The sequence below is a fragment of the Camelus ferus genome, chromosome 16, assembly GCF_009834535.1.
Source record: "Camelus ferus isolate YT-003-E chromosome 16, BCGSAC_Cfer_1.0, whole genome shotgun sequence".
NCBI lineage: Eukaryota > Metazoa > Chordata > Mammalia > Artiodactyla > Camelidae > Camelus > Camelus ferus.
In genome coordinates this window covers 35,238,521-35,252,341 of record NC_045711.1, presented here as the reverse complement: position 1 = coordinate 35,252,341, position 13,821 = coordinate 35,238,521, and the positions used below count along the sequence as shown (strand labels likewise).

General features: G+C 53.5%; 1 protein-coding gene across 1 annotated transcript in view; it reads left to right on the top strand.

Moving 5' to 3' along the window:
- The first annotated feature begins 580 nt into the window (after window positions 1-580).
- ZNF385C (zinc finger protein 385C) overlaps window positions 581-13,821 on the top strand; it is a 51,396-nt gene continuing 38,155 nt past the window's right edge. The window contains exon 1 of the mRNA XM_032457198.1: window positions 581-598. The gene's annotated coding sequence lies outside the window, so the exon portion shown is untranslated. The remainder of the gene's footprint in view (window positions 599-13,821) is intronic.

Sequence of the window (13,821 nt, the reverse complement as noted above, 5' to 3'; positions counted from 1 at the left end):
TGGCATTGGGAGTTGGGGTGGGGGGTTGCTATGCTGCTGGGAGAGAGATGGACTGAGGATAAAGATGTCCTGGGCACCTAATGGTCTTCTCAGGGGCCTGAGCCCTTACAATGCTGACCTTTGAATGGGGGACCCTAGCTTTAGAGGAGGTGTCCTATCTCACACCCATATTGCCAAGCTGAGAGAGCTTTCTTGAGCTCAGATGGAAGGGGGAACGCAGGCGAGGAGGGGTTCCCGGGCTTGCTTCTTCATATGAGGGAGTCTTCACATGGAGCCGATGCCGCCAGGGCACCTTGGCAAGGCTGCCTGAAGGAGTGCCCTTTATGAGGTCCTCAGGACCCAGGCATCCTAACTCCCAGTCCTCAGAAAAGCCAGAGTTCCAGAGCCTCCCTAGTGGCCCGGATGCTCCTCCACTTTCTGCCCACCTGAATAAGCCTTCCCACCCCACCGGCTGAGACTCAAGGAGGCGCTCGGCTGCGGCTCCCCCAGGCCCCGCCCCTGTCCCTGGCCCCGCCCCCTCCTCTGCAAGCGCGAAGCCGCTGCACTCCGGAGCGCGGTGAGAGCAGGTGGCCGCGGCGGGCTCGTCTCTGCCCCGCAGGTAAGTCAGCGACGCGGGCTGGTCCACGCTGAGGACCTCGAGGGCAGCGCGAGAGAACAAGGCAGCCCACTCCACCTGTCCTGTGCCCTAGTCTCAAAACTAGGGAACCCCAAGGGGCAGTGAGGACATCCCTTTTGGCTCCACGCACGCTGGGCATCTAGGTGGCGGGTGGAACTAAACTCTGGAGAAGTTTAGTGGGTCTCAGCTGGCTATACTTGGAGCCGGGGCGGGATCCGAGGGATGGGAAAGGGCAGAGCCGGGCCTTAGGCTCGCAAATTTCTGGAGGACAGCAAGTTGTGACAGCAGGGCTCCTGGTAAGGAACCTCACTGACTCAGCGTGCCCCGTGCTTTATCCAGTGCAGCACCCTACACCCACCCCCCCGACCCTTTAGGGGGTGATGGAGTGGCCCAAACGACTTCTGTTTTTTGGGGAAATGAGGTAAGAGCCACTGCATAGCTGAGCTGGAGCTTGGGTTTTCTGGTGCACCCCAGGGCACCTGCATCATTGTCTTACACCCTGGATACAGATGTGGGGAAGTGAGGGCGATAAGGGAGCAGGGGCTGGTCCAGATGGACTGGGGAACCCAGAGAGCCTAGGGACTGAGTAGATCTTTTCTGTGTCTATGTCCCACAGCCAGATGGGGGAGGTGATCACAAAAGTGGGCTTATTGTAGATGTGGGGTGCATTTGCACTCTCTGTGTTGGGATTTAGGCTGTAGGAAAGCGGTCCTGCCTCCTAGGACCTCAAGGAAGACTTTTTGGGAGAGGAGGTCCTGGGCTGACAGCTCAGATATGACAGCTCAGAACTCTGAGCCATAAAGGAGAGTCAGACTTTGGGCTGTGGTGCTGGGTTGGGATAGAGCAGAGGACCCCAGATTGTAGAATGCATGGAGGTCAGGATGCTACCATCTGGATCCAGCCAGGATCCCACGGACTTTCTAGAGATCACCACGAGCCCGCAGACAGACATACATCCAACTCAGGTGGGAGGGTTTCCTGGATGGGTCTAGTTTCCCCATTCCATGGTCTCTTCCCACCTCAGACACCATCATTATCAGGAAGTTCTTTCTTGTATCTGACCTTCATCCCTCCTGCTTCTGTGCCAGCTTCTTGCTCCTGGGAGGCAATATGCTATAGTGGAAAGAGTAGGAGCTTGGGAGTCAGTCAGACTTAGGGTCTCTCACCTCTATTTACTGTGTGACCCTGGGCGAGTGACTTCATCTCTGAGTTTGCTTCTCCACCTGTAAAATGGGGGTAAAATAGAACCCACCTCATAGGGTGGCTGCAAGGATTAAATAAGAATATGCACACAGAGCGCTTAGCATGGTGCCTGGCGCCTGGTAAGGGCTCAACAAGTGTCCCCTCATGTGTAGGACAGCAAAGCCGATCTGTGGAGGGGAGGGGTGGGGTTGAAAGTTCTTTTTTAAACTTGGCCAGAGAGAGCAGTGCCCTTAACCACCACCACACCCCCACCCACCCAGCCCTGCTGGTCCCTGGATCTCAACTGGACCTTCTCTCTTAGTCACCCTGTTTTTTGTCTCCAGGGTGAGGAGAGGGGTCCCAGCAGGGCAGTGACCAGTGGCAGCAGGAGCCCACTTGGGGAGGGCTATGCCTCAGGAAAACAAACTGGCTTAGAGACTCAACCAAAAAAAAAAAAAAAAGGACCCGTTGTCATCACCTCCTGGCCCTCTCCATGTTCAGAAATCCACAAGTTGAGATCAAGCCGCACTCAATTTTTCCAGGAAGATAAATAATACAAGTGACTGAAAGTCCCGTTTAGGAATTGTCCCAGCTGCCCTCCAATGGAAAGACAGCTTCAGTCCCTGGCCCGAGCTCTGGAGGCTGCTGGATCTAGTAAGTACCCTTAAACCTGGGCAAGGGAGGGGGTACCTGTGCCCTAGCTGGGTGCTTTCAAGGGCTCTGCTCTGGCCCTCCTCTGGCCATCCCTCTCCCTGTGGGGTGAGGAGGAGTCAGCAGGGCCAAGGGAATGAGCCTGGGCATCCCCTTCAAGACCACATTTCCCGTACCTGTGACTCCAAAGGTCCCTGCCTGGAAGGTCGCTCTTTTGCTCCCTGCCCATGTCGGCCCCCTCCCTGGGCCTGTTCTCCTCAGAGCAGGTCATAACATTAGTTTGTCAGCCCTAGACCTGAAGGACATCTGAAGATGGCTAAGGGGAGCTGTTTGCAGGGCATGAAGATGGAAGCAGGATGTGAGATGAGGCTGGGTGTCCACCTCCATGCATGAGTCCCTTGCAGGGCAAAAGGAGCTGGCAGGAGGAAGGGGGCTGCTGCCCGGGGCCAGGGTGGGCATGGAGCTGTCTCTCTCTATACCGAGTTGTTCTCCTGTAAAACTCCCAGGAGTCAGAGAACTCTAAATTGGAAACTGGTCTTCCAGGTCATGATGAAAGTGTACTGGTCAAAGTGGGAGGTTAGAACATATTTTCATTAACAGTTTATTAGCTTGATGTATAACTTTTAAATATTTAGACATGGGTAGATGGGCCCTATTTGTCCTCCTGCTCCAGGCCCTGCAAATGCATCTGCCTGGTAGCATCTGTTACCAAAGCTGCTATTTGGTAAATTCCCTTCCTGCTCTCTCTGTCCCCCAATATAGTAGCACCCCTGTAAAACGGGGCTTAGGACACAGCCACTTGGACCAAGAAGGAGTTTCAAGGTGAAATGAAGACTGTCAGCTGTCACTGACAAGCAGTCCCCCCATGGACTTGCTGACCTCATTCTCCGAGCTCAAATTGGGACATTTAAAAAATGTCCTGTGATGCTTAAGAGGGAAAGGATGAGTGGGAGAGAGGTTGCTTATCTCCTGAGTGTGGGGAGGGTATGGGCACTCACTGGACCTAAGGGGCAGGGGGGGGAGTTGGATGAGGCTGCAGCAGCAAGAGGGATGGAAGTTAGACTGGGGGAAGATCAGCGCTGGACCCCACCATTTCTCCAGCTGCTCTTCTCAGAGGGAGCTGTGCCTGCAGCCAGGAAGAGTGCCAGTATCTGTAATGTGGGGCCTACCGTAAGTTTGGATCTTGGGCTTTGGATGAGGATGAGTGTGGGGGCCAGCTGGCTAGGCCACGGTGGGATTCATTCCTGGCGGGAATGAATAGCACATTGGTTCTGACTGGAGTTGAGTGCCCCGTGGCACCTGGACACACCGTCTGTTCAGAAGAGGAGACACGTGGCCTTTTTGTGTCCCTCTCTGACTCACTCACTTCTGATGGGGCTGCTTGAGAATCAAACCTACTGGCTTGGCCTCATTAGCCAAGTGCTGGATGGAACTGGACACACATACTCACACCCAGACACTCACACCCAGGCCAGCATGCCCAGCTACACTAACTCACAGACGTTGCTGTACACAGTTGTGCACCTCTGTTCATGGCTTCCAGTGCGATCCAGGTCCGGCTTCCCCGGTGGACCCAGCCTGACGCATGCGCATGCGCTCTGCCACACCCTTTGCCTTCACTGTGGTTCACATTCTCTCTCCCCTCTAAGTGACTTTTCATTCACCTTGGGTGACCCACCAGTTCCAGTGGCCAAAGCTTGGCTTGCTTGTGGGTGGCGGGGGGCCAGATGCCTGCAGGGGTTCGGCAGTGGGGACAGGAGGCAACAGCGCTGCTCTCCTGGGGCTCCCCACACACCCCTCCGGGCTCGGCGTTCGGCCCCTCTGCTCCCCCACGGGTCGGAGGGAGAGTCTCCAGGTCCCTGTGTAGTTCTGGGAGCCTCTTTCTGCCTCTCAGCCTGTAAGTGTGTCTGTCCTTGTGTCCCATGTGCTCTCTGCTCAGCCATTCCCCTGCTCCCATGCCTGACATTTTCCATCTCTCTTTTTCTGTGTCTTTCTCTTGTCCTTTATTCCTCTTCTTCTTTCTCTGTGTATCTGTCTCTGTCTCTGTCTTTCTCTCAGTCTCTCTGTCTTTTTCTGTGTGTGTCTCTGCCCTCCAGTCTCAGTCTCTGTCACATACACACATTTCCTCACTCAGTCTGTGTCTCTGATAGTGTGGCGTCTCACTCGTTCATCTTTCTGTGCCTGTGTTTCCGTCTTTACTGCTCTCCATCTCTGCCTCTGAGTGTGTGTCTCTCCAACCTCTGTCTTACTCTTGTGAGGCGTCCCAGGGAACAGGGCAGCCAAATGTCCCTAAGTGTGCAGAAGAAGGTGACAGAGCATCTCCAGGCACTGTCATCACTTCTGGCCCCTCCACTGCCAGGTTGGAGGAGGAATATTGGGTTCTGGAGAGGATGGATGCTGGTCCACCCGCCCCAGCTTCTACACTGAGAACTTGAGAATCTGGGGGCTTTGGCTCCAGACTGAAACACTCAGTCTTCTTCCATGACAAGGCCCAGGAGGACAGATATGGAAGCAGGGCCGGGGCTTCAGAGTAAAGAGGCAGAGAGCCCCTTGTGTGTGACCTTGAGTTCAGGGAAAGTTGTTGCGGACTAGGAGTCTACCTCACAAGAGGCATTGACCAGAGCGGGGCTGATTGGACACTTTTCTTTTTCATCGAAGCTGCCAAGTTCAACACACTCACCCCAGCTCCAGCTTCCTGGTCCAAACTGCCACTGTGCTTCCCGCCCTGTTCCAAACATTTCCGCCAACTGCCCATGGGCCGCAGGACCTGTTCAAACAGCGTCCCTGCTCTCTCCCCCGGGCCTCTGCACTTCTGGGGCCTCCCCTCACTGCCATGGCTTCTTGTACAGGAGCGGCTGTGTTGGCTGTTTGTTTATTTGACTAAGGTTTCGCTGGGTGGGGTGAGGACTGACTCCATAGGTATGTTTCCCCCCACTTCAGATGCCCAGGCAAGGCCCTTCTCTGCTCCCACTGCCCTCACTGCCCTTCCCAGCCACCCCTGCCCCACCATGCCTCTCCTACATTTCCAGGCCCCAGATTTCTCTCTACACTCCTGACCTCAGGTCTGTTGATTCCTACATCTGATGCCAGCGACCCTCTCCCATTGGACAGGCAGGGTAGGGAGCTATGAGCTGCACCCCTTCACCCTACCCCATTCCTCACCTGGGTGGGGGAAATACCCTGAGAAGATTTTGGGAACTGGACCCCCTGGGTTCTCTGGGGGTTCCCAAAGTGGGAACACATGGGTTGTGGGAGAAGTCTGCCCACCTGCCCACCCTCACAGGCAATGGAATAAGACTTCAGGGAATAATTCTCTGATGGGTTTGGGACCCCTCCCAAGATTGATCTCCCTGGGACCCCTAGGATCTTTCTATACCTGAATTTTAGGTTTAAAAATTTATTTTTATTTTTTTCCCCCTTAATGGGTTGAACTCAGGACCTCATGCACACCAAGCACATACTCTGCCACTGAGCTATATCCCGAGCCCCTAGCCCTGGATTTTGTGTGGTACTGTCCTGTGTACAGAACTACTGCCTCCTGCCCTCTGAGCACCTGGAGAGATAATGAAATCCCCATCCAGGCAGAAATGGACTCGAGCCCCGGTCTCCTCATCCCCTAGAGCTGCTCTATGGGCAAAAAAGGAGCCAGACTGCAACCAGTTCTCAGCTCTCCCTGCGTCTCACCCTCACCCATGTCTCCTCCATCTTCACGGGCTGCGATGAAGATTCCTGGTCCCCACCATGTCTCTGGCTGGGAAGGGGGTGTCGGAGCAGGTAGCATTCTGGTGACCTCATTCTGAGATCTGCTGTCCTAGTTAGCAGCTTCCTGAGGGGAGAGGGACATGAGAAGCTTTTAGAGAGGGTTTCAACCATCTGGGTGCTAATTGGGAATGCGGCTGTCCCTAGGTTGAGGTTGGGGACAGCTATTCCGGGGCTGGAGGATGAGATGTGGGGGCAGAGAGGCCAGAGTGGGGATCAGGAAGTTTCCCCAAATAGCCTGGCCAGCAATCAAATGTGGGAGCCAGGCCTATGTGGGGGGGAGGTCATGCAGCCCAGCTTGGTGGGGGGAATGTGCAGGTAGCCAATTGGCACATGGGCTTGGACCTTGGGAAACTGGGCAAGGGGTAGAAATGAAGCAGGACTGGTACTGTCTCCTCTTTTCTGCTGAATGGGCTTCTCTTGAACTTGGTGTTATGAGTAAGGGAGGATAGAGGTGGAAAACTGTGTCTCTGCCCTGTCTTGTTCCTCTCCCAGGGGCCCTCATAAGTCCTAACCCATTGCCCCACCCTCTCACCCCAGTGACACTGATTTATTCATTCATTCAACACATATTTATTGAGCATCTACTATGTGTTATATTTGCTAGGCCCTACCCTGGGAATTCAAGGAGGAAAAAGACAGGGAGGATTAAAGAGCACAGGAAGAGGCAGGAGGAAATCTACCTTAAGGAGGGCAAGGAGGGAGGGCGTCTCGCAGTATTTCAGCATCAACCGTGAGGGACCAGGAGGAAAAGAATGCTGCAGGCAGAGAGGACAGGCTTTGAGAACCTCCAAGGTGAGGGAGAGCTTGCTGTGCTCCAGGGAGAGAAAGAGCCCAGTGTGGCCAGAGTATCAGAAGCAAGGCAGGGAGTGGTACAAAAACGGATCCAAGGGGCACAGGATCTTTTGACCTGGACATTCTGACCCCAAGGATATTTTGAATGCAAACATTTTCAACCAAAACATACCAACACTGAAGACTTTTTTAGAAAGTGTTTTCCAGTTGGAACTCTGTTCATCCAACTTAATTCCTTGGTCAGTTTTTTTTTTTTTTTCCAGTTTTTTTCCTCTATGGTACCATTAAACAATTCCCCCCCCCCCATTTCTATTTTAATTTTTCTAACTTTATTTTCACCAGTATCAATTCCGTATAGATTTTGCTGCCGAGATTTGATTCACTGATCAATTTGACAATGATCTAGTCTCTGCCATTGTGTGATTGACTGAGTAAACCCCTATAATTTTGGAAGATTTAGATTTGTGGTCAAGATTGGTTACTTGGGTCCATTTTAGTCAATAACGAGTTTTCTTGTATCTGGTTCTAGTTGTTACCAGTGTTATTCTACCAGCCATAGTCTTAGGTGGAGAGTTGCATTTATATCTTAGCTAATCTGTGGGTGGGATCATGGGTTTCAGAGGACAGAGGTTTTTGGGGAGGTGGGTAGGGGCCAGATCTTCCAGGCTTGGGAAGGATTATCCTAAAGTGAAGGAGAAGCCTTTGGAGGTTTTAGGCAGGAGAGTGACAAGATCAGATTTGCCTTTTTAAAAGGCTCCTCAAAAAAATAAAAATTAAAAATAAAAATAAAAATAAAAAGACTCCTCTAGCTGTGAAAAGAATAGAGAGTGGGATGGCATGGAAAAGTGGAGGCAGGGAGGCTGGTGAGGAGGCTGTTGTGCCAATCCAGGTGGTAAAGAGGTGAAGAGACCGAAGATTAGGGAGGTGGAAAGTAGGGTAATCCCATCCCACTCCTCAGATCCCAGCACAGCCTTCCCCACCTCCATGTCACTCCCTATACCCTCAGCTCCTGCCCCTCCCTTCCTCTGAGGCCCCAGGCACCCCAGAATCTGGCCACTTGAAGTTTACACAAGGTGGAGACCAAGAACTAGGGTATTTTCCTTGGGGCTCCCTCTCAGTCTGTCTCCTGGCTGAATTCGGCGAGGGAGGGGCAGGGATGCCCTGCTGAGTTTGGGGTGGGGAACTTGGAGAGATGGTGGGGTGGTCCTCAGATCCACCCACCCAGAGCACGTGGCTGGAGCAGCCAGGGCGACCACAGACCTGGCGGTGAAGCAGACCCAGACACAAGGCACTTGTCTGGCCCATGGCTCTGAGCTCTGGGTGTGACCCTGGGGAGAAATACAAAGGGCCCTCTGTCAGTACAGGGCATGGAGCTCACCTAGGCCAGGCCAGGCGCCCAAGGAGTGAGGGAGGTGGGCCTTGGGGTGCTTGAAGAGAGAAAGCTTAAAGATCTGGGTGTCACCTGGGGCAAGTCACTTCCTTTCCTTGGCCCTCAGTCTCCTCGCCTGATAAGCGGACTCTTAATCCCAGCCTCCCAGACCTAGCACATCGTCAGGATCCACTTTTTTGATTGACTAAAGCATCATCTTCCTAGAATCATATATTTTTAAACATTATTTAACAAACACGTATAGTGATTACCAAGTACCTGTTTGCTAAACACTGTACAAATATTGACTCATTTAATCCCCATAACAACCCTCTAAGAGAGGTATTGTTTACCCTTATCTTACAGATGGGGAAACTGTGGCACAGAGGTGGCCCAGGTCACACAGTTGGGAAGTGGCAGAGGTAGGATTTGAACCCATTGTGGGATATAGCTATGCTATGCTGCTTCCCTAAAGGAAGGGGTGAGCACCCCTTAAGCCAGGCAGCTGAAGCAAGGGGCGGTGGCAGGGTGGGGGTGGGGGAAACCTAATTCTTCAGCAGGGATGGAAGGGGGTTCTGGAGCACCTCTGCCTCAGGGAACATAACTGTGCAACATCTCCCACCCCAGGGCCTGGCTCCTAGGGCAGGGCTAAGAATGCAGGGAGGGAGAGAAATCAGACTCCATGGGAGGAGTCCTGGGAGCAGAGATCCAGGACAGGAGAAGAGGGCGGAGCAGGGATCTCCAGGAGCAGGTCACAACCCTGCCACCTTTGGCCCAGTTGTGGGAGCAGCTGTGCCCAGCAGAGGCTGGGGTAGATTTGGTATTCCTTCAACTAGACGAGTCATACCTGTGGGGTGCCAGGCTTGGTGCCACGTGGTTGGAAGAGCCAGCCCCGCCCCCCAGAAGCCCAGGGTCTGGCTGGACATGACGCAGGGACATGGAACAGAATGAGGGTGGTGGGGAAACAGAGCCCAAGCCCACAGCGGTGGGGACCTTCAGGCACCCTGGTAAGCCTAGGAGCACGCACAGAACTTGACTGGCTGAGAAAGGAAGGTGGGGCTTCCCAGGCTGAGGTCAAAGAGGTGGATCCAGCTGGTCCAAAGCAGCAGGTGGTTCAGTGTGGGTGTGACCCTGGACAGGACATGAAGTGCTCTGAGTGCCAAGCTCTGAGCTGGAACTTACTCTTCTAGGCACATCTCTAGGCCTGTCGGCTCTTCACAGTCACCTGGGTGCTTGTTAAAAAGGCGGATGCCGAGCCTCGCCCCAGCCCCTGAATCCCAACCTCTGGGGTTGGGGGCCAGCCCAGGATGCCTGCCAAGCTGCCAGGTGATGCTCACGTGACCAGGCACTTGGGAAAACTGCAGGGCGAGAGCTTCTCAGCCTTGGCTGCCCATCAGAATCACCTGGGCCGAATTGAAAAGTCCCAGTGCTCAGGCCTCACCCCAGATCAACCTGGTCAGAGTCTCTGGGGAGGGGCCCCCAGCATAATTTTCAAAGCAACCTAGGTGATTCCAGAGAGCAGCCACAGTTGAGGACCCTCAAGCAGGCTTGTCCCTCATGTCAGCGAGGTCCTCAAGGAGGCCTTCCCTGGCCAATTGTCCTCCCTGACCTTGTGTGTTTATCTGCCTATTGAGCTGACCATCCCCCTGGACTGTAAGCTCCACAAGGGTCACTTAGGACTTTTGTTCACTGCTGGATCCCCTGGGCATAGAATGGAGGGCCTGGCATATAGTAGGTATTCAACGAATGTCTGTTGAGTGAGTTTATCGCGCGCCTACTCTGTGTCAGACATGAAGGGAGACACTGTACATCATCTCTTACTTCTCCCTACAGCCCCACGAGGCAGATACTATTGGGCTCATTTTACAGGTCAGATAGGTGAAGCGACTTGCCCAAGTTCTGATAGCTCCAGAGCCCAGGCTCCATCCTGGGACCCGCACTGCCTCCCAGCCAAGGCCTTTGGGCAGCCCTGCTGTGGGAAGCAGCCTGGCAGCCTGGAGGCTGAACGGAGGGCTGGCCGGAGACGTGGGGCATGTTGACACAGCCCATCCCCGGGGCGTTTCTTGGAACCTCACCGCTGGTTTTGAAAGGCCTCCTTCACAGCCTGAAAAGGCTGTGTGATTCCACCCACTGGACTGATTTGAGAGGAGGACTGCTTGATGTGGTCAGTAGCTGCCCCCTGGCCAGCAAGGTGGACTGTGGCCACCCCACCATCGCCCTCAGCCAGTGGGCTTGGAGGCCCTCCTCTCCCTCCTGCCCCAGATGAACCCTGATTCTCAAGGTCATCCTCAGCCTCCCCCTGCCTCCATCCTTCTGAATATGGGTTAAGTTCAGTTACTTACATGGAGGAAGAGGAGAGGACCTCAAGGTCTAGTGGGGTGGGAGGATTCTGCTGGACAAACTAACCTAATAAAAGCATCAGGAAATGAAGGGTGGATTGGGGAGGCTCAAAAGATCTTAATTTCCACAGGGTTGATCCTGGCTGGTAGTCAGGGCCTCTCCCGGCCTCTTCTGAATGCAGCTCTTTAAGTAAGAGGGAAGGTAGCCAAGGTCTCAGTGAGGACCCCTAGGCCTTCAGCCTTTCCTTCCTGCCATGGGGCATTATGGGGAAGTCCCCCCAGTAAGCTGACTGCCTTCTAGACTGCTGCTATTGTGATGAATATTCTGGGGAGGGGGCCATCCCTGCTGGGGCACCCCAGTTCTCAGTCTTTTCTCCTCTAGCTCCAGCCTCTCCTATACAACCCAGGCAGTTTTGCCAAGCTGGATGAGGAGGTTGAAATAATTTCCGTTGCATTGGCAATAAACACAAGTTGGATATAGTTCTGGGCTGGGAAAGACAGGGGACAGGCTGGCAGCCTTGGGCAGCAAGGTGATGGGCAGGTGGGGAGGGATCTAGTCTGAATATGGGGAGGAGCACCCTGCATGGGGAGAGGAGATCGTTGGTGAAGTTTTGGGGGTTCCACCTAGGCCCGTTTGTCTTCACTCTCTTTTTGCCCTGTTAGTTTCCATTGCACAGCTGTGAGGAAGTTCTTTCTGAGGTTTTATTACTGTCTCTCCTGCTAAGGATGTCATCCCTCATGACAATGGCTCTTTACAGCATGCAGGGTATTTTTCTATTTGTTATCCTGTTTTATCTTCTCAGCTGTCAGCCTTGGGTCTGGGGAGTTATTGTCAGTTATTGCTATTGTTATCCCCATTTCACAGGTGGGGAAACTGAGGTGTGGCAAAAAGGGGCATGTTCCCAGGCAGAGGTTCATAAGCAGCAGAGTTGTATGCAAGTGCATATCTGCCTGATTCCAAGTTACTCCACTTCTTGTGAGCCCCTCAAATTACTCTGACAGACCCACACTTACCCCTCTCCCCCTGGCTCCTCTGCCTCTGCCTCACCTCAACTCAGAAGCAGCACAGGCCTGGAAGGGTCATCCTGTCCATTCCTCTGCCTTAGACCGGGGCAGTGGAGCCTCTGTGTGGCCCGTATCTGGAGCTCCTCTGGCTGTGGTCCAGGAGAGGGTGACAGTGGCCAGGCTGGGGGAGTCAAGGGTGTCAGCTGCTGCTGCTTCTTTTTGAGCAAAGACTTTTAAAGTTTAATGTGATAATCTCATCCTGATTACTGCAAACTGAGGACCTCATGCTCCGTCCAAGAATCCATTACCAGCCTCACAGGAGGAGCTGGGGGAGGTGGGAACTGCTCAGGGTCCTCCCGGCCTCCCCATCCCCATCGTCATGCATGTTGAGGTCGGCTCAGCCTCTTGGTTTTGTGTTTTGTTTTGTTTTTAGTGGAAAGAGGTGTTTCTAGATCACGATAGGGATGATTTGGGCCTCCCTACCTCAAGACCTGGACAGGGGACCACAAGCCTTCCCTTTTATGTCTAAGAAGTTAATGTTCTAGGAAGGGGCCGCTGGTGATTCTGGGTGTGAGGCCAGTCAGAGGGCACAGAAAACCAGGGACCCAGGAGGTCATCACCTCCCCCCACCCCATTTTCCCAGCTGGGAAACCGAGTTCTGTTGCTGTTGTCTCCACATCACGCCTGCCCAGAAGTAAACCAATTAGCACTGTGTCTGGTTCTGTGTTCCCAGCGCCTGTCTCATTATTTGGGGATTTATGTCTCGGTCACCGTGAAGGACGACTGTCCTGGTTTCCACCGGAGGGGAGCCTGGCCAGCCATAGAGCTCAGTGGCGGCAGGAGGTGGTGCCGTCCTGCTCAGGGCAGGATGGGGATTTAATTTCAGGGGGATTTGCAACCAGTGGGGAGCCGCCCTGGGCACATGGTGGCTCTGGGCTATTTTAGGAGGCAAAAGGCTGGCCCTGTCGGCGGAGGAATCTTGGTGGACTCGTTTAAGCCATTAGGGATTCTCCTCTTTCAGTGGGTACAGAAAGGACCTGTGACGGACGGGGCTGGTCCACCTGAGTTTGGGGCTTCTCCCCGCTTCCTGGAACTCGGGGGCCTAGAACTATTCTTGCACCCCCAACCCCAGGTGGGGCCATGAGTGAAATAGAAGCTGCTGGCTGGGCAGGGGTCTTTGGCTCCTTTCCTGATCCCCTTTGCTACAGGCTTTGCCTCAGCTGTGGCCCTTGGTGTTATTAGTAGGAACGATTAGTAGAACCATCTCATATCTTTGAGGTAAGGATTCTATTTATTGAGCACACAGGGAAGGCTCTATGGGGCAGGGAAAAGGGCACAACCTTGAGGCCAGACACACCCTGCTCCTGTTCTGTATGGGCCACTTCCAAGCTGGTGCTGTGGGTTATGTAAGTCCCTTCACCACTCAGAGCCTCAGTGCTCCGTCTCTAAAGTGGCGACCATAACACCTCATTAATGATGCCATATTATTAATTAGGCACAGATTAAGTCAGGCACTCTGCAGGGATGATCTCACATCACCCTCTGTGATGCTGTTATGTATTAATTGCCCTATTTTACAGACAAAGAAACTGAAGCTCAGAGAAGGAAAGTAACTTGCCTCAGCCCACACAGCCAGAGCAAGGAGTCTGATCCATTTCTTGTGCCCACAGGGAGAGCTGGTTCATTCCTCGAATCCAGCAATATGTATTGGTTGCCTTTGACGTGCTAGGCATCATTCGAGGGCTGGGGATTGATCACAGACAAAACACAGGAAGAGGAGATAATGGGATGAGACTGGGCAGCAGGGAGAACTGAGTGGCCCAACTAGAGACTCAGTGGCTTTATTTAGACTAAGGGTCATTTTCTGGCTGAGGAGAGGGGAGGGCGATAACTCAGGGCCTGAATCCCTCCTTGGATGAGTGGTAGGTGGGAAAGGGAGCGCCAGAACCAGCTGGCACCTCCAGCTCTCATGACCAGGATGAGGTTTTCTGCTCTCTTCCTCCTCACCCCACCTTTATGGGGAAAAAGTCACTAGGCACATTGGGATAAGGACTTTAGAGGCATCATGACATAGACGAGAGACAGCCTAGAGTTTGGACCAGATG